Here is a 25822-nt window from a genome sequence, read left to right on the forward strand (position 1 = left end):
CATCTCTCCCACGAGTTGCTTTAGTGCATTTTTTTTGTTTAAATAAAAATGTATTTCATTTTTTAAATTTTTTAAAAGATCTATTTTACTTTCACAGTTCTGGATTTATTCTGGACATTTTTTGGTTTCATTCATTTATTCATCTAACAAATTTAAGTACGACAGTTAGAAAAGAATAGCCTGAGGAGGACCTTTGGAAGCAGGTGAATGGATGAGGACAATTAAACATCGCAAAGTTGTATGTTTCTTTTAAAAATTAAAAATGGAGCACGAGTTCCCAGCATCAATGATTAGTATTTGGACGGAGGAACCGGAGAAGAGGGGCAGAGCTGATGGGAGCAGGCTAACCCAGGCTCAGGGTCCCTCTGAGGGCAAATGCTAAGCTAAGACTCTGATGTCCCCATAGCTGCTTTGTGTAGGTGACACGGTTAATGACCTACCTTCTTCCCTGGTGTTAGAACACTTTCGGTTACAGTATTGTGGTGAATCATTTCCTTCCAAGGCTTAGGGTGATCTATCACACGGGTGCCTTGTCTGGATTTTAACAATATGAGCAAAAAAGGTTCCTCATTCCAGAAATGCAAAACAGATTACATAAGAAATGTGTTCTTTAAAAAAATCCACATAAAGGTGTGATAACTGGGAAGGAAAATTAATGCATGGGAAAACAAATTTCTAAAAAAAAAAAGTAATAAAAATGCTTGTTAGCGAAACGAGGAGGTTTCTCTTCCCTTGTCTAGTTTGTAAGGGTGAAATTCCTTTCTGAAGGCAGGAACTGGGCTGGGAGGGCGGGGGTCTGGGTGTATTTGCCTTTTCTGAGCCTCGCAGGATTTCACCAGGGACCGAGTGAATAAGGAACAGGGACAGTGTGGAAACACTGGCCCTGGTATATTACTGCTTGCACTACAGGAGTTTTTTTGATCCCAAATCAATACCTTGGTTGTCCTTGAAAAACCCTATAGGTCTGTTTTTAATAGCTGGCTACATGGGTGAAATTACACTGATGACTTAGCAAAGCCTCACCTTTGATCTACTGATCTAGTTAGGGATGTGTGACAGAGGGAGCCTGTGGCTGAGAGATCATTAACAAATTAAAAGAAGGGAGGGAAAACTGCAAGTTACAGAAATACAGGAAGTCTGAGGTTTGTCAGTTGTTGAAACATTTTGATACTGTCTTTTAGGAGTCACAGCCCTCTGCGGGCTTTCTTTGGATGACAAAATACTGAGAACAACAATAACAAAAGCAAAGCCATGCACAGTTTAAACTCAGGATCAGTGGATCAATTCCAAATGAATGAATGGTGGCCGGCATTGTTTCCCCCTCCCATTTTTAAGGCCTTAAAATGTTTACATTTCCCATTTGTGTGATAGTGAAACCAAGGGGCATCTTTACAAGTTTTGCTCTCATTACAAAGTGTACCCTTTAAACTTTTATTTGTTTTAATTAGTAGACTTTACTTTTTTAGAGTGGTTGTAGGTATACAGAAGGTTGCCATGTGGGGCGCCTGGGTGGCACAGCGGTTAAGCGTCTGCCTTCGGCTCAGGGCGTGATCCCGGCGTTATGGGATCCAGCCCCACATCAGGCTCCTCCACTATGAGTCTGCTTCTTCCTCTCCCACTCCCCCTGCTTGTGTTCCCTCTCTCGCTGGCTGTCTCTATCTCTGTCGAATAAATAAATAAAATAAAAAAAAATTAAAAAAAAATTAAAAAAAAAAAAAAAAAAAAAAAAAAAAGAAGGTGGCCATGTACACCCCACCCCTGCCCCGTACAATTTCCCTGTTATTTACCACTTGCATTAGTGCAGTACATTTGATACAGCTGATGACCCAATACTGATGCCTGATTATTAACTAACATCCACAGATGACATTAAGGTCCATCCTTTATCCTGTAAAGTTCTATGGAGTTTGAAAAATGCGTAATGATATGTTTCCAATCATTACAGTATCATACTGAACAGTTTCAGTGCCCTTACAATTTCCCCTTTTTGTTCCAGCAAACAGCTATTTTAAATTCTGCCCTTTTTTTTTTTTTCAAACAGAAGATCTCACATATTTATTACTGAACCAACCTACTAGTCCAGAAGCATAGTAACAGAGAGACATCATTTCCCTGATAAAACATGTCTATTGTTCAGGCAGTAGTGATGTTCACAGAGTGATAGGATAGGAGCACGTGACCTTCATGCAGCATCAACAACACGTGGGCCATCTCATGTGCAATCCCTTATAGACCCGGCTTGGATCTTCTTCAATGCCTCCTCTTGGAGTTGTTCCTGATTTTATGACTAGTTTTCATCCAAATCCACTGGGGAATGGGACGATTTGACTTTTGTTTCCTGGCCGGGAATCGCTCGATCCCGAAAGTCTTGTGAGAAGACCTGGTGAGGAACAGTCAACCCACGCACCGTGATGGTAGAGAAAAGGCTAAATTCTGTGCTTTCAACATAATTGCTGTTCCCCCCCCCTTTTCCTTTCTCCAAGGGACTTTTATTTTAGGAATAGATGACAGCTGATTCTCCTTTTTGGCAGAGACCCACAGAGAGCCACTTTGACTGCAACTCACATATCGCTGGAAGATGTCCTCTCCTGCTGTGTTTTTGCCCATTCAGGGAAACACCGAAACTTGCTTTGCCAAACACCCAAGAGGAAGTCCCTTTCCCCAAAATGATAGAGTGAACAAGCTAGAAAGTGGAAGAGGTGTGTCCAACGAGTGCCTGCCCTTCACCTCGTTCTATAGTTGCACATCCTAATTATCTTTTTTTTAAGTGTATTTATTTATTTTTAGTAATCTCTACACCAGCGTGGGTACGACCCCGAGATCAAGCGTCGCATGCTCTCCTGACTGAGCCAGCCGGGTGCCACCCTGATTATCTTATTAAGCTGCCCAGATACAGAATTGTTTCTTGTCATCTCTCGAAGATGTGACGTCTTGCTCACAATCCCCTTCATCATTGCACGTGTGTCTGGTGTTGAACTCCTAAGCCTACAGCCTACAGTTGCAAACAGACTTCTAAACCCAGTGTGTAGGTGGTCGAGGGGATAGACAATTTGGGGGTAGAGAATGTAGGATGTAAAAAGTAGAAAATTACCATACCTTATCTATTCCTTTATTATTATGCAACAAATATTTGAGTCTCTACCCTGTGTCAGACTCTGCTAGAGAATAAGACCGTTTCTGACCTTACGGAGCCCACGGTCTCCCAGAAGAAGACAAATACTGAAGATCGGAATTTACAGGCGGAGAGAGAATAAAGCACGGTTGTAAGATGGGCGGGTGGCTAGCTGGCTGGGTGAGTCAGGAAAGGTTCCTGCAGAGCTGGTATTTGAACAGAGCTGTGAATGAAGTGGGCCAGCAATCCCTGCAGGAGTTTATAGATGGAATGTTCCAGGCAGAGGGGGGAGCGGACGCAGGGCCTAGGACTGGGTGAGCTGGATCTGTTGGAGAAAAGGGGAGCACAGTGGGTTTACAGCTGATAGGAGGAGCAGACAGGTGGTAACCCCAGAGGTCAGAGAGCACGGGCGTGATAGAAAGTTTGGATTTTATTATGAAAGAGAGCCCACTGGGGAAGTTGTCCGTGGGATGCACGGGGATGGGGAGTAACCAATGAGCTCTATCTCATGCTTTCTGTCTTTACCCGCCCCTTAGAGGTCTAACACCATCTCCGAGGAGTATAACCCAAACTGAGCCCCTCATCTTTCCCTGCCCAACCGATTTCTTCCACAATCCTCCCCAGCTCTGCTAAGGAAAATTCCAGTTTTACACTGGCTCAGGCCAAGCACCTTGGAGTCACCCTTGACGGCTACTTTCACTCAGATACTGTTTCTAACCCAGAACAAATGCTGTCAACACTACCTTCAAAATTTATCAAGAATTCCATTAGATAGGGGCGCTTGGCTGGCTCAGTCAGTGGAGCAGGCAATTCTCTATCTCGGGGTTCTGAGTTCGAGCACCAAGTTGGATGTAGAGATTACTTAAAAAAAAAAAAACTTTAAAAAAAAAGAGAAGGAATTCCACTGGATAAATCTCAGCAATTCCATCACTTTCCTAGTTCAACCCCTCATCATCCCTCACAGATTATTAGGGTGCCCTCACAGCTGGTTTCACTGTTTCCATTCTCCCCCACCGCCTTTCAGTCTGTTCTTAAAGTAGGGAGATCTGTGAAAATAAGCCCGACCACATCACCGCTCACTACAGAACTGCCATGGCCCCCATCTTGCTCAGGCTAGGACCCCAAGTCCTTATGAAGGACTGCACATAATCTGGTCCCCTGTGTTCTCTGACCTTATCCACTCTGCTCCAAACACCATGCGTTCCTTGTCGTGCCAAGAATACACCAGGCGTGGTCCAATCTCAGGCCTTTGAATGTATTGTGACATCTGCTTAGATGTGCAGAGTAAACATTTTAGGCATCGTGGGCCACATGGTGTCTTTGGCAATACTTAACCCTGCCATCGTCATGCAAAAGCAACCAATAGACAAGAACCAGCAAGCAGGGCTGTGTTTTAATAAAACTTTATTTATGGACACTGAAATGGAATTTCCTGTAATTTTCATATGTTACAAAATGTTGTTTTAAAAAATTTTTTATTTCAACAAGTTAAAAATGGAAAAACCATTCTTAGGCAGTGGGCTGGATTTGGCTGCCCTTGGTCACTTTACAGAGTACTTCCCTGGCCATCCTCCCCAAAATTATAGGTACACACACCCACACACTCTCCCCATTTTTCATATGCTTTCTGAATAGGGTCTCATGATCTGGCTTTCTCTCTATTTATTCTTTTTCTTTTTCTTTAAGTAGGCTCCTCGCTGGCATGGAGCCCAACACAGGGTTTGAACTCAAGAGCCTGAGATCGAGACCTGAACAGAGATCAAGAGTCAGTCGCTTAACTGACTGAGCCACCCAGGCTCCCCTCTCTGTTTAACTTACTATCTTCGTTTTTATCTCTCCTCCCAAACCTCTAACAGCAAGCTCCATGAGAGCAGGGCTTTTCGTCTGTTTGGGTGCGTTAATGTGTCCTGATGTCCCTACTGTGCCTGCCATATGGGGGAAGACTCCACACCAGCTGTTGCATGAGAAAAGAGTGCAGACGATGTTGGGTGGTATCCACTCCCAAGCACTGTCTCCCAGGAGCAGGGAAAGAGGGGAAGGTACATTTGCTGAGCACACACTCTGTGCAGGCATCAGGCTTTACACCCCGTACGAGCCAGATGTGGAATATGTTTGAGCTGAGAGCAGGGTTAGTATGGGGAGACAACATGTTTGTGGGCGATGATGCAGTGTGGTTGGCAGGGATGCACTTTGGTTCCCAGACCTGGGTCCTGCCTCAGAATAACCTGACAGAATTTTCCAGAAATGAAGTCTCCCAGGCTTCACCCCACACTTACCGACATCAAAATCCCTTGAGAGTCAGGCAGCTAAGAGATTACATCCAGATTCCACCAAATACTGACTATGTGACCTTGGACAAGTTACTTAATCTTTCTGAGTGTTTACTGCAAAACGGAGATAGTAATTACCTCATAGAATTGTCACGAGGATTCCATGAGCTAATGTAAGGGAATCGCTCAGCACAGCGCTTAGCACACTGTGTGCAATAAATAATAGCTATTGTTTACTTTTCATTAGAAAGCGATGCTCGCTGTGGAAGAAATAATGAAATATAGATCGGCAAAAAACAAGGTCATTCTAGTTCCCCAAAATAACTACTGATCATGTTCCTATGTACATCCTTCCAGATTGTAATCTCTCTGTGTGCTTTTTTTTTCCCCCTCTGTGTGCTTTTTAACACACTGCCAGGATTGGGTTGCTTGTCATTGTAAACCGCCCCAAGGAATCGACCCTGAATTGGATCAAGGCAGCAGGTCCAACTGCTGGGGTATAGAGAATACAGAGAACAGAGAAACACATTTACTGACGTGAGAAGGTTGCCATCCGCAGAGTTTCAGACGTGTGGATCTCGACAGGACGAACTCCCTCAGTTTCCTCAACAAACAAACTGCAAGGGAAAAAGGGATCGCACATCCTCCGGGGCCGTGCCGTCCGATAGAACTTTCTGCAATGATGGAAGTATTCTCTATCTGCATGGTCCAGTGTGGAAGGTGCTAACCCACAGCATCTGTGGCCACTGAACACTGGAATTGTGGCTTGCGTGGCTGACTGAATATTTTTGCTGTATTGAAATTCATTGATTTAAAGAGCCACATGTGGCCAGTGGCTGCTGTGCCAAGCTGTGCAGTAGATTAAAAGGGGGTTAGACACACGTCATCCAACCGCACTGTAAAGACCTTGTTTGGTTTCTCAAACAAATAAACAAAGCAAAACACAACACAACACAACAAAACAAAAAAGCCCATGAGACAAGTGAGGGCAATTTCTTTTGTTTTGTTAATTCGTTTCTGAGACAATGAGGGAAATTTAAACCCTGGCAAAAATCTTTGATGATATTAAAAACTTTTTGCTAATTTTGTAAGGTGTGAAAATGATATTGTGATCATGCTTTTTTAGAAAGTCCTTATCTTGGCGCGGCTGGGGCGCCCAGTCAATGAAGTGTCCGACTCTTGATTTTGGCTCAGGTCATGATCTCAGAGTCATGAGATCGAGCCCCATGAAGGGCTCTGTGCTCAGCAGGGAGGCTCTCTCTCTTTCCCCTCTGCCCCTTCCCTCCCCACCCACTCCCATGTGCACGCGCAGGCATGCATTCTCTGTCTCTTTCTCTCTCTCAAAACATAAATAAATAAAATAAAGACACATTTTAAAAGGTCCTTATCTTTTAGAGATCCTAAAATATCAATGGATGAAATTATACAGTATCTAGGATTTGCATCAAAATAACAGAGCAGAAGAAATAGGGTGTAGATGACAGAAGAGGTTCATGAGCTGATAGTTCTTCAAGGTGTATAATGGGTGGATAGAGGTCCACTACACCCTTCTCTTTATTTTGCTTGAAATTGTCCATATATAAGAAAAATTTTGTAATAACCTGGCTTTACGTTTTTGTCTTTCTTCCTTAGGGAGTTCCATCGTAAGTGAACAGTTCTAAATGGAATAGCATCAATTCTGAGAGTATTATTAGAGTTTTAAGAGGAAGATAAGACAGTGCTTCCACAAAAGTCACAGCCAGGCCTCGTGTTACCAGCTTCCTTTCAGAGGTCTGAGATCGTTCCCATTCTCTGTGGTATTCACATACCAAACTCACACTTCCAGGAGGGAGGCTGCTAGGTGCCCCAATATCTGTCTCCCCTTCTCCATCAGCAATAAAATCCCAACTGGCACGTGGCCACCCAGATAAAAAAGTATTTCCTGGGGTTCCTTTGCTCTTGGAGGGGTAGCTGTATGACTGTATTATAACTAATGGTCTGTAAGGGGGAGTGGTATAGATGGCTTCCTGGAATTGTCTTTCAGGAGGATGTTCCCTTTTCTGACCTTCCCACATTCTTTCTGTTTACTGGAATGTGGTCTGATGGCTGGAGCTTGAGCAGCAAGGTTGGATCCTGAGGCCAAAGCCACATGAAAGGCGGGCTAAGGAATAAAATGGAAAGAGCCCAGTTGCTGACATGTTGGAGTGCCACACAGCCCTAGACAGACCCAAATCTATGTTTCATGAAGGAGAAATGAACTCTTACCTGACGTTTTTCTATTATTCACAACTGATTCTGATCCTAATTAATATGGTCGCTAAATTTTATTTTTATCAATTCCCTAATATGTATTGAATATTTACTCTGTAGGTTGTATCATGCTAATTGCTTTGAGAGAGGCAAGATAAAAGTCATAGAATCGACACATAAAGGATTTTTCATTTGCACTGAAAGATACACAAAATATAGGATAATTAAGATGTGATGAAATAATAAACCTATCCAGTATGTATTGAGTACCTATTATGTGCCAGACATTGTTCTAAGTACTTTACACATATTAATTAATTTAATCCTCTCAGCAAGACTGAAAGTTATTTACAGGTGAGTAAACAGAAGCACAGAGAGGTTAAGTAACTTGTCCAAGGTCACACAGCTTATAAACTGTGAAGATAGGACAGTCAAATGGTATTGATCAGGAGAGTTTCAGAAGGAGAGAAAGAGCTAGGACCCCAGGTATTTTAGCCCTGGTGAGTCCCTTCCTCCAAAAAAGGATATTAAAAATTATGTTTTGCTATTGCATTGGCATAAAGATGAGTATAATCCCGGCTGGACTATTATTCTATATTCATTATTGTTACATTCATTTTTCTTCTAGCTTTGGGAGAAATTAAGAGAAAAACATTTTTGGGGGCCCTGAAAAGTATCATGGGGCCCAAGTACCAACCCATATTCTTCAGGGGGAAGCTGGCTCTCACGGTCCTGTGTCACTTTTCTACTGAACACTTACTCCAAGGGTGGTTAAATACTTCCTGGACCGTGAGGCTGAGAACGCCTGAATCTAAGTCCCCTGGGGTAACACTCAGAGCGTGAGTGACCTCTAGTCTCCCAGGGAAGGCCTGGCCAATCTGCATTTTTCATCAAGCTGTTAGTACCTCTAATGATTGCAAATGGTTGAGTTCCATTAGAATTAGCTGATTAATGTCTGATTACCTGGCTACAACTTTGCCTCAGGCTAGGACTAGTTTTGTGCGTGCATTTCTGCACCAACACCGAAGCCAGCACATAGTAGGTGCACAATAATTTTTCAATGACTAAGAAGAAGAAAAGGAAGGTGCCAGGCCCTGTTTTGCAAGACTGCCATCTTGTCATGGCTGTAGTAAAGTAATTATATTTTCAAGGACCTGTGAGCCTTAAGGGAGTCCGTGGAACCCCGCCCCCTAAAATATTGCCAGGTAGCGTAGGTCTGCCACAGAAATGTGTCGTTGAATGGCTGTCCGCGGGTATAAGATTTTCATACAGTGCATCCTATCGTGATCTTATTCGGATTATAGATTCATCGGCTCGTGAATATTTTTAGATTTATCTCAATTCAAGATCTGTAATGTCAAAGCCATAAGAAATCCATGGATTTGACATAGATCATTTGGCCGCATTTGCTTACTACATTTTCCTTGAGTTAAGGTCTGGGTGACGGGAAAACAACTTTCTTCTCTGCGAAGGGACTGGCACAGCATTTTGCATTCATGGTGTTTGGCTTATGGGCATAAATCCATTTTGCTCAATAAGAATTAAAAAGTTCACTGAACTCTTTCATTCAATGAAATCATTTCCACTTTTTCTTGGGGGATTTACACTGAATTTAAGATGAGAGCCTTCAGGTCTTTTCATCAAACACAAAATGGGAAGCTTAATTAAATTATACTTGTCATGGCATCTGCATGTGTCCCTTAGTGTTTAGCAACTTGATAATGAAGACAAGTTCTAATGACCCATATAAGTTCTGCGTACTTCATTTGTGTTCCAGAGAGAGCTTTGCTTTCTCTTATTAAAACGGCACTGCAGTATGTTCATAGAGTGTGTGCTGCATTCAAAAATGGGGAGGGGGAGGGGCGCCTGGGTGGCTCAGTGGGTTGAGCATCTGCCTTCAGCTCAGGTCATGATCCCAGAGTCCTGGGATCCAGCCCCGCCTTGGGCTCCCTGCTCAGTGGGGAGTCAGCTTCTCCCTTTCCCTCTGCCTCTCTCCCTGCTCACGCTCTCTCTCTCAAATAAATAAAAATGTGTGTGTGTGTTTCCAAGTTGAGTCCTTTTCTTTTCTCACTTTCTCTTTAGAAGGAGGAAGAGATAGATCATGAGAGCAGAACTGATATTAGGAATTCGCCCAAGAAAAGAAGTTTCCAGGGACAGTCATGACATCATGTAGGTACAATTTGACTTAATGTTCTTTCTATTTCATTGTGGATGGTCATTCAGTACAGAATGAGGGCACTGAAAAATTGTAAATTATCCAAGAAAAATGATATTTTTTTTCTACTTGCGGTTTTGTTTACTGACATCCAAACCTGCTTTATAAAAGATGACATATTTACCACATTACACGTTTAAAGATTAAAGAGTATTTCTGGGGTGCCTGGCTGGCTCAGTCAGTGGAGCATGTTACTCTTGATCTCAGGGTTGTGGGTTCGAGCCCCACGTTGGGTGGAGAGAGTACCTAAAAGAAAATCTTATAAATAAATAAATAGTATTTTTTGTATATTTAAAAATGTGCCAGAAAGATTCATGTATACATATAAATATATCTTAAAATACATAATTATAATATATAAAAGATGAAACAGAACTTTTATTTGTGGATATCTGAGTAACTAGAAAATATAATTCAGCAAAATGCATATTCTCTTAAGCATTGTGGCTAGATCTAATTTGTTGTTTGTTTACCTGGTTGTGCAGTCCCCCCCTTTTTTTGTTTCTTTTTAGTTTGCTTATTGATTGCTGTTTTTTTGCGATAGTAACGGTGAGTCCTTGGACTAGTGCATAAAATCCACCAAGTCTTAACATTTTACGATTTAAGCTTCACAAGTATTTAAAATGAATTGAAATGAATCTGCCTGTCCGAAGCTAAACCATCAAGGACTTACTCTTAGACTTAAGCCATGTTTACCTAACTGGGGAAGCAATAGGTGTTCGTGTTGCCACAACCAACTTGGCTCGGTGATTTGAAGGCAATATTAATGGGTAGACATAAAGCCTTCTCGTCCTCAGTGGGTTCTGGCTCACTATTCAGTACAAGTCTCTGCCGTGAGACACCCCGATTTTCATCCACACTCCGGTGATAGTAGAAAAAAAAGTTCGGCCTCTGGAACAGAGGTCAGTGAGCTAACTCACTTCATAGAAGGTTTGCAGGCTGCATTAATGCCTGGAGGCAGCAAAGAATAATGGATTGGAGCCTGGCGCTCAGCTGTGTGATCTTGGCTGGGTTGCTCAACATTTCTGTGCTTCGGTTTCTCCTCTGTAGAACAGCATCTGCCCCGTATAGCTTGTAGGAAGGATCCACAGAGCTCATCCATAGAAAGAGCACACAACAGCGCCCGAGAGACGAGAGACGGTGAACAGCATGTAAAAAAGGCTTGCCATCATCGCAAGGTGAGTTGGTGACAACTCCCTGTCACCCGATGGCTACTGCTCCGCAAATGTGAGGGGGGTGGTCTCTTCCCCCTGGGGGGAGATCATTTACTGAAAGAACAGTTTTCCTTTACGTGTTTTGAAAATGGAATCGTTCCCAGGAAGGGAGAGAAAATGCTGACTTCTCCCAGCCAGCCCGCAGCGCTGGGAGGAGGGGCTTTTAGAGCCAAAGGGACTTTTAGCTGAGTAATAAAGCAATATTCCTGGTGAACACCACCTTCCGTCCTTCTCTCCTTGATTGTAAAACTGTAACAGAATGTTCAAGGTCTCCTAGGTATTTTACAAAAATCACTTGAGAAAGACTGCCCTGGAATCATCATCAATTTTTAACCAGTGCTTACAGGGCATATTGTAAATAAGTGAGGCCTATGGAAGTGTCTAATGGTTTGTCATGAAACTCTGCAATGTTTTTTCTCCGGGTGTTACTAATAACCACCCATGGTGTGAATTACACCGTGTGAGTTACGCAAAAAGCGATGATAATTTTTTTTTAATATTTTTTCTCCTAAAAGACCAGAAAAAGAAAATCATTGTGAAAAAAAAAAAAAGTGAAAAAGAAACACACATACACAGGAGATTTTTAAATCACTGGTGGCTATTAGTAACATCTTAGTGCATGAGAAAGAGTTTTTTAAAAAGTCCCTCATATGTGGTGCGGAATCTGGGATTTTTTTAGGTGTCGGGATAAAATTGATACCACAATAAACACAAGGAGAAAAAAAGGAAGTCATTTGACACTAATACCAGAATCTAGACCACTTCCTTTTCAAATATGTGCATCCCCCATTGTGAAAAAGGACCAGAATCTTTAAGGTAGGGTGTAGAAACAAGAATTGAATATTCCTTGGGAATCCTAAGACTTCAAAAGTATAGGTTGAATGTAAAAGCAACAGGCATAGGAATATAGAGTCTGGATACAGAATTCAGACCCTGGTTATAAGGGACACGCTGTGTAGCTGGAGGACCGGTACTCTGCCAGGAGTCCTGGACTGAAGTCTGGGCTCTGCAATTAAGTTTGTGACCTTAGACAGGTCACAGTCTCTCTGAGCCACGGTTTCCTAATCTGTAAAATGGGCAAGTGCGCTTTGCCTGGCCTCCTTGCAGAGCCGTCTAAAGATAATGGACCTGTGAAATCTTTTTAAGAGTACAAGGCAAACATAAGGTGTCATGTTAAGGAGGCACAATTCCAAGCTTTTCCTGTATTGTTTGGACCAAAACATTGTTTCCTTGTCTAAATTATTTATCTACAAGGCCTTGTCGTTGTTTGTAAAGGTGAAACAGGCTGCTACCACCGTTCCTGTTCACAAAGTTCGGTGGTTTAACTCATAGTTAAAGGACTCTTCTCTGAAAGTCATGTTTTTAAAAAGGAGGACCTGGAACCCCTCTTCCACAGCCAGAAAGAGAGGCGATGACGCTGTTCTGGGGTTAGAACCGCCTCACGCACAGTTTTATTCTTGTCCCCACCCCACCCCACTCCCGCATGCGTTGACTGTCTTTGGACACAATTTAATGGCTTCAACATAAACACGCTTGGCAAACGGATCAAGACGTCGGTATTTCCTCGCCGCCGAGCACATTCTCCTCTGGAGCCCGGCTCGGGCCACATTCTGCAGGTCTCTGGTCGTAAATATGTGTGCCTCCTTGGAACAGGGGCCTGCCTATCTGCGGGCCCACGCCCACTTGTTGTTGCACCGGAAACTTGGAGGCAGGCCAGGGGTATGGGCACAGAGCTGCTGTGCAGGAACCGGTTAATCACAGCCACCCCCACCCCCACCCTCCATTCCAGGAGGGGCGGGGGACAGAGGCTCCCTCCGCTGCTCGGGACTCGGGCAGGTACTTTGTCGCCTGCCTTTCTGGTGAGACAGTCACCCTCTGGGGCAACGGGAGTCTTTGTTAAATTGCTCCCTTCTTCAGCTCATTTGGCCGGCTTCCCGGATTTAGGCCACGGTTACTGGTTGGCTTTTCCGAGCCTGCTTTTGGCACAGGTAGGCAAGGAGGAGAAAAAAAAAATGGTGTAAGCAAGTTTCGAAATCTTAGATCATTTCATGAATGACTCAGTGTTTCCTTTTGGAAAAGTACAATAATTGGCTTTCATTAATAACTTAGCTTTGAAAAAAAAAAAGGTTCTAAATATCGAGAAGCCTTTTGTGTTACCCGAACACAGCCATCTTCCAATTTTCATGTTTATAGCTTCCAGAGGGATTTCATTCACTTGATAATGTGGGCTCGTTGAAAAATAAACTGTCACATACTTCCTCCTTCAGGTTTCCTGTTCTTTCTGAGAAAAGCATTGGGGTTGTCTCTCTGTCTTTCCTTTTTTTTTTTTTTTTCCATTTGACTGTTTCAAAATATAATGTATCAAGTCAACAGGTTGTACACCTTCAAATTACACAATGTTGTGAGTCGATTATGTCTCAGGAGAGCCGGGGGGGGGGAAATATTTAAAGTATAAAGCTATTCCTCTTCTTGGAAAGGCTAGAAGAGCAGTCTGCCATTTCCCTCTTCATAGAATGAGATTCTCATTCGTACAGAATATCTCTGAGTGTAGGAAGGATGCACCTAAATATATTTCTAATATTATCTTTCATTCATTCGAGCACATTTCAGCCTTTGAATTAAGCAAACGAAGAAGCAAAAAACAAAAACAAAAACCAAACCAAACAGAACCTCTCTTCCTTTCCGTCTCTCTCTACACGTAAACAGTCCTGGGGTTTTAATCCAGAAGACATGCATTCTTCCGGCGTTCGTGCCGTTGAATCCAACTTCGGGGCTATAAACCCAGAAGATGTCTCAAATGACTCATTACTGGAATAAATGTTTCTAATGTTAAAGGTATGCAAATAGAGCATAATGGGTGAAGGAAGACTCTGTGATATGATAAATAAAGCTGAGAATAGGACTGTGGTCACTGTGGACTCTATTTGCATACAGGCTTATCTTGTTTTTAAGGCAGGAGGGGGAAAAAAAAAGAGGAGGAAGAGAAAAATCCCAACTTTCCCCACAAGGCTCTCAAAATACAACTTCAGAATAAGGCACAACACTCCAAGCCATGTTAACGAGCAAAAAGTGCTTAGTGTGGAAGAATCCCAAACCCATTAAAAATGTTTTCTAGAACGTAGAAAGCAAACACAGGACTAGCCTCAGGTCATCTTACTGAGAAAATTGCACAATCAAACTTTTTGTCGCTGGAGTCGGTTGTGTTAGGTCAGGACTGATTCTGTTACGACTCGGGTTTCAGGAGTCTGCCCCGCTTGGGTTGTTGGGCTTATCCCTACCTGGGTCCCTGGCTAGTTCTCCAAGCCAGACAGACAGTCTGATGAGAAGAGAGAAAGACCAAAAAGAGAGACGCCCCGCAGTGGATTCTCTCACTAAATATCAAATTACAAATCTTGCAAAGTTTACTACAAGCCAGGAGCACCTGTCATCATTTTGGAAAGGAAGCTCAACTTGTCCTTTTTTTTTTTTTTTTTTTTTTACGTCTCTGTAAACACATACTATCGTCATCCACGGTGTGCTCTGGAGGAAATCGAGCTCCTGTGCCATTGCTCACCCTTGTAAGGTGGAAATATTTCAAGGAAATAGGGTGAGCAAAGTCCATACTGACTCAGGAGGAGAATGGGTTTAAATCAATACTTCAGAACACGTCTAGATTAATCCCATGAGGTGAAGTGGGACGGAGAGGAGGAAGGACATCAGCAGGCAGGTGCCCTGAAGAAGACCAGAGCATCTCACTCTGCATTGCAGCAAAGAGGACGTCGTGTCCACGTCCAGTAGCCCATTCACCGTGTTTGGGGTCGGGCGTGTGGGGTGAAAGCTGAACCAGGCTGGGAATAGACAGACAAAGCACGAATGCTGTGAAGACTGAGCTCATGAATAGCTTTAGGTGTCTTTATGTTATATGGTTCAATAATCAACTTTGGGGGCACTGTCAAGGTTTCTCTGACAATTTACTTCTGGACAAAATGGAGCAGGTGTCCTATTTTTTTTTTTTAAAGATTTTTTCATTTTTTTATTTGACAGAGATAGAGACAGCCAGTGAGAGAGGGAACACAAGCAGGGGGAGTGGGAGAGGAAGAAGCCAGGCTCATAGCAGAGGAGCCTGATGTGGGGCTCGATCCCACAACGCCGGGATCACGCCCTGAGCCGAAGGCAGACGCTTAACCGCTGTGCCACCCAGGCGCCCCGCAGGTGTCCTATTTTGAGTGAAGTTGGATTCTGGAGTGGAAAGCGAGAGGAGGAGGTCAGGAACCTCAGGAACTGGGAAATGGGGAATGTTTCTTATTTAATGAGCTTGGTCCCTTAAGACCGCAATTCAGATATCTGTGCTCCTTTATTGACAACATCTACATGTGTGTTTTTTAAAGAAGTGAGTACCCTCTTCTGATATCAAATTCAGGAAGCAGAAAGGATACACAGAGAAACAGCAGTCTCCCTCCCACTGCGGTTATCCAGCCTCCCAGGGCCCTCCCTCAAAGTCACCACGACAGGAGCAGAGCTAAGATTTTTTTTTTTTTTTGGAAGGAGATAAGTGCCCTCTCAATTTGGTTTTCCCTTACAAAGTGAATATCCTTCTTGTGGTCTTTATTCCTGGTTAATATGCTCTGAAATATCTTAAGATACAGAGGAAATAAAGAGTTTCCTGGTATGAAAGTCTTTACCTGTTAGGGTTTGAATTCAACTGTCAGTGAAACTTTTTTTTTTTTCTGTTTCACTTTTCAGAGATATTCTGCACCATCCTGCCTGACCAGAAGGAGTTGGGGTGGGGGGAATGAGTGGGTGAGCAGGCTGGGGGCCTGTACAACATCGTATTTTGTAGATTTTAAAAGAGAAAGAAAATAAGACATGATTTAAGAATCTGACATTATTTTTTACACCTGAGAAAAATCACTGTGAATGATCCAATGAAGAAAAGCAGGATACTACCAAGTAATTGAGTCATTATTTAAAAACTGCAGGGAAACATACCAACATAGGAACCATGGCTGTTATGTTGCACGTGTCATGCGAGTGTTACGTGTTAACTTTAGCTGGGTTTTCTGCGGTTTTTAAATTTTTCTACAAAGAACAGGGTTGGCTCAGTTGGTTGGGCTTCCAACTCTTGATTTTGGCTCAGGTCATGATCTTAGGGTCATGAGATTGAGCCCCAAGTTAGGCTCCACGCATAGCTCAGAGTTCAAGATTCTTTCTCTCTCTCTCTCTCTAAAAAAACAAACAAACAAACAAACAAAACTACAGTGAACAGTAAGTCTTTTAATCATAAAAATAAATATTTTTAAAGAATTGTCCGCTGCATACTCAAGTGTACCCTGTAATCTTTCCTAAGCCATATTGTAAAGTTTGAGTGTGCTTGTATTTCAAATAACACGGGTACATAGACCTAATGATATTCTTTTAGCTCCTTGTGGAGTTATCCCGAATAATTCTGACTCATTTACTGTGGCTTCTACTATATTCTATTTTCATGTGTTCAACACTCATTTATATATAGTTTAATCGTAGATCTCATTTTCGCGTCTATCCCCACAGTTTGGAAGATGGTATTTTAATTCTATGCAGGACATTCTGTATCAGGTCAATAAATATAAATTTGAATATTGAGCAGCTGATCAGTTTTTCTTAAAGGGCTGACCCCTCCAATAAGCCTGAGCATAGATGATAGACATTCTACCTAATATTCTATAAAGACCCCTAGCAGTAGCTTTTTGGCTTAATCAGCTTAATGTTTCATTTATACTTGCAATGTTATTTTTCAGTTGTATGCCTCTGTGTGCTTAAAGTAAAAAGGATAAAAATAAGTCTGAGGGGAAAAAAACATTTTAATTGCTTTCAAATGTTCCAATAAACTCAAACCCATATATTCTTGCTCAAGAATTTCCTTGCCAGATTATTACACACTTGCTTGCCAACTCTCTAGCTTTCTCTTATTTTCCTAATCTCTGGAACTATAAAGATATGAAGTGTTGCTAGCTGGTTGGAAAATGTAAATATTTTCAAAAGGCTTAAACATTCAAATGTCATAGGAAAGATTAAAAAAAAAAAATCAGGGGGCGCCTGGGTGGCACAGCGGTTAAACGTCTGCCTTCGGCTCAGGGCGTGATCCCGGCATTGTGGGATTGAGCCCCACATCAGGCTCCTCCGCTATGAGCCTGCTTCTTCCTCTCCCACTCCCCCTGCTTGGGTTCCCTCTCTCACTGGCTGTCTCTATCTCTATCAAATAAATAAATAAAATCTTTAAAAAAAAAATCAGATCTCTGCTCTTAAAAAGAACTAAAAGTTAAAGAATCAGAAAATAACAGAACAATCTTAAGCCCCCAAGAAGAAAGAGGTGTTGATGTTTTGTTTTTCACATTCATGTTTAAATAACCATTCTGTTATCTTCAACTGTAGTTCCTGCTGAGAAGGTCCCAACAAACGGCCAGTCTCTATGACTAAGGAAATACTCCAGCTAATGATCCACTGATAGGCCAAGAAATATCAACAAGGCCAGGAGGCCTTGAAGGTCACTATCTAACAGACGGTGGCACCAGCCTTGGGCCCAGCTAGATGATGAGGTAGCAGTGACTATACCCAAACCATCCCAGTTTGCTAAGATTACTCCGATCCCAGTAGCACATTCACCTGGGTTCTCTGTAAACGGAATACAACGGGATATCCTGTGAGTGGTGGGTCCTGTACTCAAAGTAGAAGCTTTGAATTATTACCGGTTAAAATTCCAGCATTTCTCTGATATATTTTCAGTGTTTTGCGGTGTACTTGGAAACTAAGAAAGACATAAAATCTTTAATAACTTGGAGAAGTAAAGAGGAGGGCGGAAATGGTTTTCTAACGTACAGAAATGGAAGGAGACAAAATGTTTTAGAGTTCAGATATCTTTTTTTCCACAAGCAAAATTCTTACTTAGATATGAAAGCCATCCTCCAACTATTAATAAAAACAATTTTATTTCAATCTTGATTTCTTTGGAAGTGAAAGAAGACTCAACTTCCTGCGTTCATGACCATCTTTTACAATGTACTGTTTTCATAAACTTTCTTTTCTTTTCCTTTTTAAAGATTTTATTTCTAAGTAATCTCCACCCAATATGGGGCTCGAACTCATAACCCTGAGATCGAGTCAATTTCGCCTTTGACTTTTTTCTTTCTTTTTAAAATTTCTTAGAAAGATTTTATTTTAGAGAGAGAGTGAGTGCGCAAACAGGGGGAGGGAGAGGTCATGTTCCCCTGACCCGGATATCACGACCCGGAGCCAAAATCGAGAGTAGGTTGTTCAACTGACTGAGCTATCCAGGACCCCCTATAAACTTCATTTTCTAGAAAAAATATAGATGACATCTTCAGGTCTCCAAGAAGACAATATCATCGTCATGGGACACTTTTTTTTTTTTTTTAAAGATTTTATTTATTTATTTATTTGACAGAGATAGAGACAGCCAGTGAGAGAGGGAACACAAGTAGGGGGAGTGGGAGAGGAAGAAGCAGGCTCCCAGCAGAGGAGCCTGATGTGGGGCTTGATCCCACAACGCCGGGATCACGCCCTAAGCCGAAGGCAGACGCCCAACTGCTGTGCCACCCAGGTGCCCCCATGGGACACTTTTTATGTCCTCATAGTATCTTGTGATATAAGGAGGAAGTAGAGAAACTGAGTCAGGGATAAGGTCAAACCGAGCTTTTAACATGACCTAAGAACACCAAAGGCCATAAGTCAATTTAATTTAAGCCAGTGCCCTTGACTCTGGATTCAACTTGACCTATTTGTTAAAGTACATTAATTTTAAAATATATTTTTCATCGTAATCATCATGTAAGTGTTACAAGTAATTCATTACTCTCTGGGGCCAGAAGGAAAGGCTTTTGTTCTTAAACGAACCCGTCAGTGGTTGGTCTACCCCACTAAACAACATCAGATGTTCTCAAATGCCAGAAGATGTCTTCAGAAGAAATAGAATTCCTAAGTGGGCCTTCTTTGCTCCCTCTTAGACCCCTGAGTAGGCAGGTTTGCCACTGAGGAGAACATGTGCTTTCTTTCCGGATGTAAGATTATGGGTTTTTCTTCTCTGTTCCCTTACTTACAGTTAAGGAACTTAATTAAAAAGCAAATATAAATCTCTCAACCTGGTGGTCAAAGAGAAGAAGCATTCTTTGAAAAGACATAGTTTAAGGAAGAGAAGACTGAAGGGAAAAAATGGAATAATGCCTCATTGAACAGATTTTAGAATCCTCAAAGGGCAAAAAACCATGTTTTCCAAACAGCATTTTTTAAGTATCTGTCAGATCTGTCATTCACCTGTTTAGGATTATTTTACGTTTCTTCAAAACCTCTGAAGTTCAAAGTCAATAATTGTGACAACAGTTAAATCCAATGTTTACAAGGAGAACGTTTCCCGAGAAGTTGACATTTCAATTAAGATTGCAATAGTGTTGTCCCTGCCTTTTCAAAGATGATCAAATATATCACATTGGAAAACCGTGTAATCTCGTTTGGAAATCTTCCTCATGCCCTTGCATCCTGTGTGAGTTCTGCCAGAGAACTTGAGTACAAATCAGAAACTGAATTTAAGCCATTGGTCCTAAAAAAGAAACTTCTGGCCCAGTACTTTGAATCTTTTGACTTAATAACCAAGAGAATTGTATTTTCAAGTTGGTGAAGTGTTCATTTTCTGTTCCCTACTGTGATCTCCGTAGACACAGGGTGTGGGTGAAGTCTGGAGACAAAGAAGAGTATGCATACGGTCATCATGGACATCTTCAATCTGCAAAAATTAGGATACAATAGAATGGAGGGTGATAGAATAAAATAGAGCGACACAGAACAAAGGAAATGGTTAAAAGTACATTAAATAAATAACATTGTGTCTGTTTCCAGACTCTATGGAAAGGCTCTGTGAGAACCTGTGGGGGAGTGCGGAGCCAATGAGTAGCTGGATGAAATGGGAAGCGCCACTGGAGGAAGAGCTGCTTTTCTGAGGCTGCTAATTAAGGAATGTGGAACCCTTCCTTCTGAGTCAGCCTGGAGGTATGTGGAACTCTGGACTGCTTGCTGCTTACATGATTATTGCATGAAACTTTGGAAGTAAAACCAGAGTGTCTTGCCCCTTAACATTTAAGAGGCAAGAGGTGATGTGTGTGTGTGTGTTTAAATGGTTCCTAATCTTTAAAATGGTCCCTGGCAGCTGGGCTTTTTATCAGCCGATCATATTTACTGCATAGTCTCAGATGGCAGGGTGCTATCCCAGGAGAGGATTTGGACCATTTATGAGCTCACGTTAAGGTTCACAGGCTTATCACAGCATTCTGGGGATTCACTACTATTACACAGCAATAAAAACATCTCTGTGGACTGTCAACTCTTCTTATTTTTAATGTCTTTTTTTGGGGTAAAATAAATGTTAATTTGTTTTAATTTAAGCATATTATAGAAAATAATCCGAGAAAAATAGGAGGTATAAAAAGGTCATACATACCCCATTACCAAAAAACAACCATTTGAAATTTTTTAATTTGAAATTTTTTTAAAAACCCTTTGCAGGGTACATAAAGGTAGGGAGAATAGTAAAATCCCCCCCCATACCCAACACCCAGTTTTGCAATTTCAAGTTAACTACATTGCTTCAATTCTTTTGTTTTTAAAATTTGCTTAAGTATTATAAATTCGGACGTGTCATTCTCCTCCTATATGTTTCAGGATCTATCTCTAAAAAAGATATACATTTTTTTTTCAAATACCCCACATTGCCTTTATCACAGCTAGGGAATTAACAGTAAGTTCCTGGTATCCCATAATACTCAGCCCATACTAAAATGTCCCTTGATAAGAAAAACAACTTAAACAATTTTACTTACATATACCTGTATCTTCCCTTTTTGCTCACTAATAAAAAGATTTCCAGTTTATTGAAAATGTGATTTTGTATCTTGATTTTCCCATTTGCTATTATAACTCTTTCCCAATGACATATTTTCAAAACTTTTAAATTTCGAAACGGGGTGTGTGTGCAAGAGCAGGAGATCTCTTGGAAGATTAACCATTTCTTTTTTTGTGCGTTTCCTCATAGACACGGAGCCAGTATGTGTGTGTTTTCCTTCCCCTTTATAGTAAATCCCGTTGCCATGAGTATCTTTGTTCACAATACCTTTTCCTTCATTAGGGCTATTTCCTTAGGACCGATTCCAGGAGTGTTACTACTGCACCCAAATGTATGAACATTTGTAAGGCCCTTGACTTGTCTCCCTGAGTTGTTTACAAAAGGACTGTACCAATTTACACTTCCACTTACAAAGGATGAGAGAGCCTCTATTAAAATGCTTAAAGGCAGTGCTTTTCTGAGCTCTTATAAATCACTGGCTGAGGCTGGCTTGTGTTTGTCATATGGTCACAGCCATCACAAAATAAATAAATACACATTTTCTATAGCTGTAAAAACATGGCATGCTCAGACTGCCAAACAACCACAGACTAACTTTGATTAAACGAGGAAACCGGTCTACTTGTTGAAAATGTGGTAATGAGATAGTTTCCACCCAGACGGGAAGCCCAGTGCTGGCGGGGGAGGGGCGCCTGCATTTCTTTTGGTCTCTGTCTGCCCACCAGCAAGGTAGAAATGATCAGGTCAGCATGCTCTTTGTTTATTTTACCTTCTTTTTCTTCTTCTTCATTTTTTTTTTTTTTTTAAAGCCGAGTATCTTATTTGTTTCTCTATGGCTGGGTTGATGATGCAGAAATACTGTTGAAAACTAGCAGAAACTTCTGGTAGCAGGCGCTTCCTGTCAAGCACTGGGGAACCGGGGATTAGGGGCAGAGCCATTTTAGCTTGGTCCAAATTCTACTTTGTTTCCTTGGGGACACGCTGTTCTTATTTGTTGATTTCCAATAAAACTGCTGCAGAAAGGGTTCATTTCTGTTCACAGCATTCTTACCTTCTTGAAAGAATAGAGCATGTCAGTTACAAATCCTTGTAGAAAATGCAATTGTATTGGTTTGGAGAAATTTATGTGACAGATTTTGTTTTTTGGAGGCATGGAGAAAGAAAAACTATCTCGTTACTGTCGTGTTTATGGGGGTGAGGGGAGGAGAATAAAACAAGAAGGAAAGTTGATAAGAAAATACTTAGCAAGAAGGTCCTTAAAAGCCCAGGATCTGAATCTTTAAGTCTTTTTCTTTTCTTTTTTTGAAAAAGTTCAGGAAAAAAGTTCTATTATCCTCATTTGCTTCTCACTGTTTTCATCCCACTCAGTGACACTGAAGTGGTTCCTCCAAGCGAGTGGGAACAAAATATAATCTCTTAAAATATTTTTAAGAGGACATGCAGGCTTGGTATTTGTAAAAATATGTCAACAAAATGTGCTAACCACTTTTTTTTTTTTTAATTGTCAAAGAAGCTAAAGGGATTAGTTAAGCTGAAGGGCTGTTTTAGAACAGGGGCATGTTCGGAGAGAATAATGACTCAGGTCATTTTGGCTGGTGTTTACTGAGTGATCGCTGTGTGCCAGGCACTGTTTTGAGGTTTGCTTGTGATTAGCTCATGTCACCCTCCAAAGCGCCCGGTGCGGTGGGTGGCACTGTTATTCCCATGGTACAGGTGAGGCAGGCAGGTCAAGTCAGGAGGCTGGGGTTTCCCAGCAGCTGAGCTGTGGAGCCGGGGTTTGGGTCCACGCAGGCTCTACAGACCGTGTTTGATTCAGGTCTGGTTTCTGAGAAAACGTGCACATTCGTTTTGGGAGCTGCTGAGCCGCAGCCCATCGGCTGAAAGTAACGGGGTGACACCGGTAGCTGGTTTGGGGTCCACTGTACCACCGAGCAGCACCAGGGCACTATGCTGACCTTCAGTCTACACTTAGGATCTCCTGGTCACGCTATACCTCTCAGGAGTGTGACCTTAAATCTTCTCTCCAGCATTTTCCCCAAATGCCAGCATCCTGTGGGAGGGTGTGGCTGGAGAGGGTACACCCACAGTCAGGAAGACAGGAGCTCCTCTCCCCCAGGTCCTTCCCTGTGGCCACTCACCTCTGACTTTCTCCTCCAGGCACCTCTCCGGGCTCGCTTGACCTCCAGTTTGGAGAAGATGCCCAAGGAACCCCGAAAGGCAGGTATCTCCCAGCTTCCGTGAGGATCGCTCTGATCCAGCTATCTTTCTTCAAAGAGTTCCTCTTGCTTTGTCCACGTTGGGCGGTCTTGCTGATGACCAAGAGCTCCTCGGGTTCTAGGTGGACAGACCTAGGCCCAGCTCTAATGGGCTCTCTCACTTCATATACACACTCTCGCTCTCTTCTCCAACCCAGAATACGGACCCTGGCAAGGGCCCTGCTGAGGTTGAGAAAGACTGATTCTGAGCACCAGCGAGCTTCTGTGGTCTTTACGAGACTAGTGTGTCCTGATTGAATGCTTACTATGTGCTTGGAGGTACAGCTTCTGATCTGGGCGGCAGGGGTGGGGGGTGGGGTACCAACTCTGCCCGGTATCAAGAAAGGGTGAAAACAATGTACTCGGCTGGTCATAAATACTTAACCAATGATCACTATTACTATTTTCTATTGTCCTGAGGCCAAAGTCAACCACTTAGTACAAAAAAAAAAAAGAATGGCGTGAGTTAGCATGGGCTTTGGAATTCCTTCGGGCTAGAATTCCACTTCTTTCTTGCGGTAGAATCTCAAGTAAGTTAAAGAAATTAGTAAATCAGAAAGTGAGTTAGCCTCTGATGGCTATGGAGTCCTCATCTGCCAGATGAATTTAAGTGTACAGGTTGTCAGGACAACGAGATAACACTATGATTCGATAAGTCAGGCGTGGAGTTAAGACTATGGCATATCACAGGGGCTCAGTAAATTGTTTTCTTTTTCCCTTTTTGTTACTCTTTTTCTTATCTTCTTACTGTTACTATTATCGTTGTGGTCGTTGTGTTGTTGTTGTGCAGAAAATATGGACACACTTAAATATCTGAGTGATTTCAGCGAGGGAGACTATCTGGGCTATTATTTTAGGGGGACTCTTGGTTTTATCAATTTACCAAGACTCTTAATACCTCAGTCAGGTCATTACTCCTTTTCTCATACTCTTCACCAGCTCTCAGGTTCATTCAGAGTAATGTCCAGTCTTTACTATGCCCAAGATGGTATGTACCTCCTCCACCCTAATTTTCTGACTTGTACCCTCTTATTACACTCCGTGCCAGCCACGATACCGTGCTGCTTCCGTGCTGTTCCTTGAACCATGGGGTACACGGTTTCAAGGTCTTTGCGTGACAGTCCCTCAGCTGGGAATGCTCTCTTCCCTAGACCTCCACATGGCTCCCACTGTCACCCCTTCAGATCTTGACCCAGATGTCTCTGCCTGGGAAGTCTTCCCGGACTAGCCTGTTGAACATCACCCCCTGCAAATCCCTCCAATCCCTGGCCCCTTTGCCCCACCCCCCATGTTTTCTCCATAGCACTTAACATCTAATTTTTTCAAAAAAATATTTTATTTATTCATTTGAGAGAGAGACAGAAAGAGCACAAGCAGGGGGAGAGGCAGAGGGAAAGGGAGAAGCAGACTCCCCACCGAGCAGGGAGTCCGACGTGGGGCTGGATCCCAGGACCCTAAGATCATAACGTGAGCTGAAGGCAGACGTTTAACCATCTGAGCCACCCAGGTGCCCCAACATTTAATTTCTTTTTATTTTTTTAAAGATTTTATTTATTTATTTGACAGAGATAGAGACAGCCAGCGAGAGAGGGAACACAAGCAGGGGGAGTGGGAGAGGAAGAAGCAGGCTCATAGCAGAGGAGCCTGATGTGGGGCTCGATCCCATAACGCCAGGACCATGCCCTGAGCCGAAGGCAGACGCTTAACCGCTGTGCCACCCAGGCGCCCCTAATTTCTTTTTAAAAAGATTTTATTTTTATTTTTATTTAGCAGAGGAGCCTGATGTGGGGCTCGATCCCATAACGCCAGGACCATGCCCTGAGCCAAAGGCAGACGCTTAACCGCTGTGCCACCCAGGCGCCCCTAATTTCTTTTTAAAAAGATTTTATTTTTATTTTTATTTTTATTTTTTTAAAGATTTTTTATTTATTTATTCGACAGAGAGAGAGACAGCCAGCGAGAGAAGGAACACAAGCAGGGGGAGTGGGAGAGGAAGAAGCAGGCTCATAGCAGAAGAGCCTGATGTTGGGCTCGATCCCAGATCGCTGGGATCACGCCCTGAGCTAAAGGCAGACGCTTAACCGCTGTGCCACCCAGGCGCCCCTAAAAAGATTTTATTTTTAAGCAATCTCTACACCCAACCTGGGGCTCGAACCTACAACCCTGAGATCAAGAGTCACATGCTCCACCAACTGAGCCAACCAGGCGCCCTGTAGCACTTATCATTTAATACATTACAATATTAAGTGTTAACTCCACAAGGATAGGCATTTGGATGGTTTGCTTTCCTGGGGTATTCCCAGCACCTAGGACAGTGCTTGGTATAAATAGTGCTTAATAAATATTTGCTGCGTGAGAGAGTAGATGAACGCATGAATGGCGGAACCCAGGGAGCATATTTACTTAATTCAATAGAACAGCTAAATATTGGGATACTTTCCTGGGTGCCAGCCACTGTGCCGTGACATGGAGGCTACTGGCCTTACCTTTCCTTGAGGAGCCTGCTGGCCATTATGGCAAATACACACAGCCGGGGCTAGGCATAACCCACCAAATGTCATAAAGGAGGCGTTGAACAAAGAGAGTGACTGAACAAAGAGCATGGTGGCATTTGAGTGGACCATGCGGGATGGGTAGGTGGCTACGGATTGGTTTTTGGATA

General features: G+C 42.5%; 1 pseudogene; it reads right to left on the reverse strand.

Moving 5' to 3' along the window:
* Nucleotides 1–2226: 2226 nt before the first annotated feature.
* LOC109489652 lies at nt 2227–25672 on the reverse strand (annotated as a pseudogene).
* Nucleotides 25673–25822: the final 150 nt, after the last annotated feature.

This window comes from Ailuropoda melanoleuca, chromosome 13 (assembly GCF_002007445.2).
Source record: "Ailuropoda melanoleuca isolate Jingjing chromosome 13, ASM200744v2, whole genome shotgun sequence".
Taxonomy (NCBI): Eukaryota; Metazoa; Chordata; class Mammalia; order Carnivora; family Ursidae; genus Ailuropoda; species Ailuropoda melanoleuca.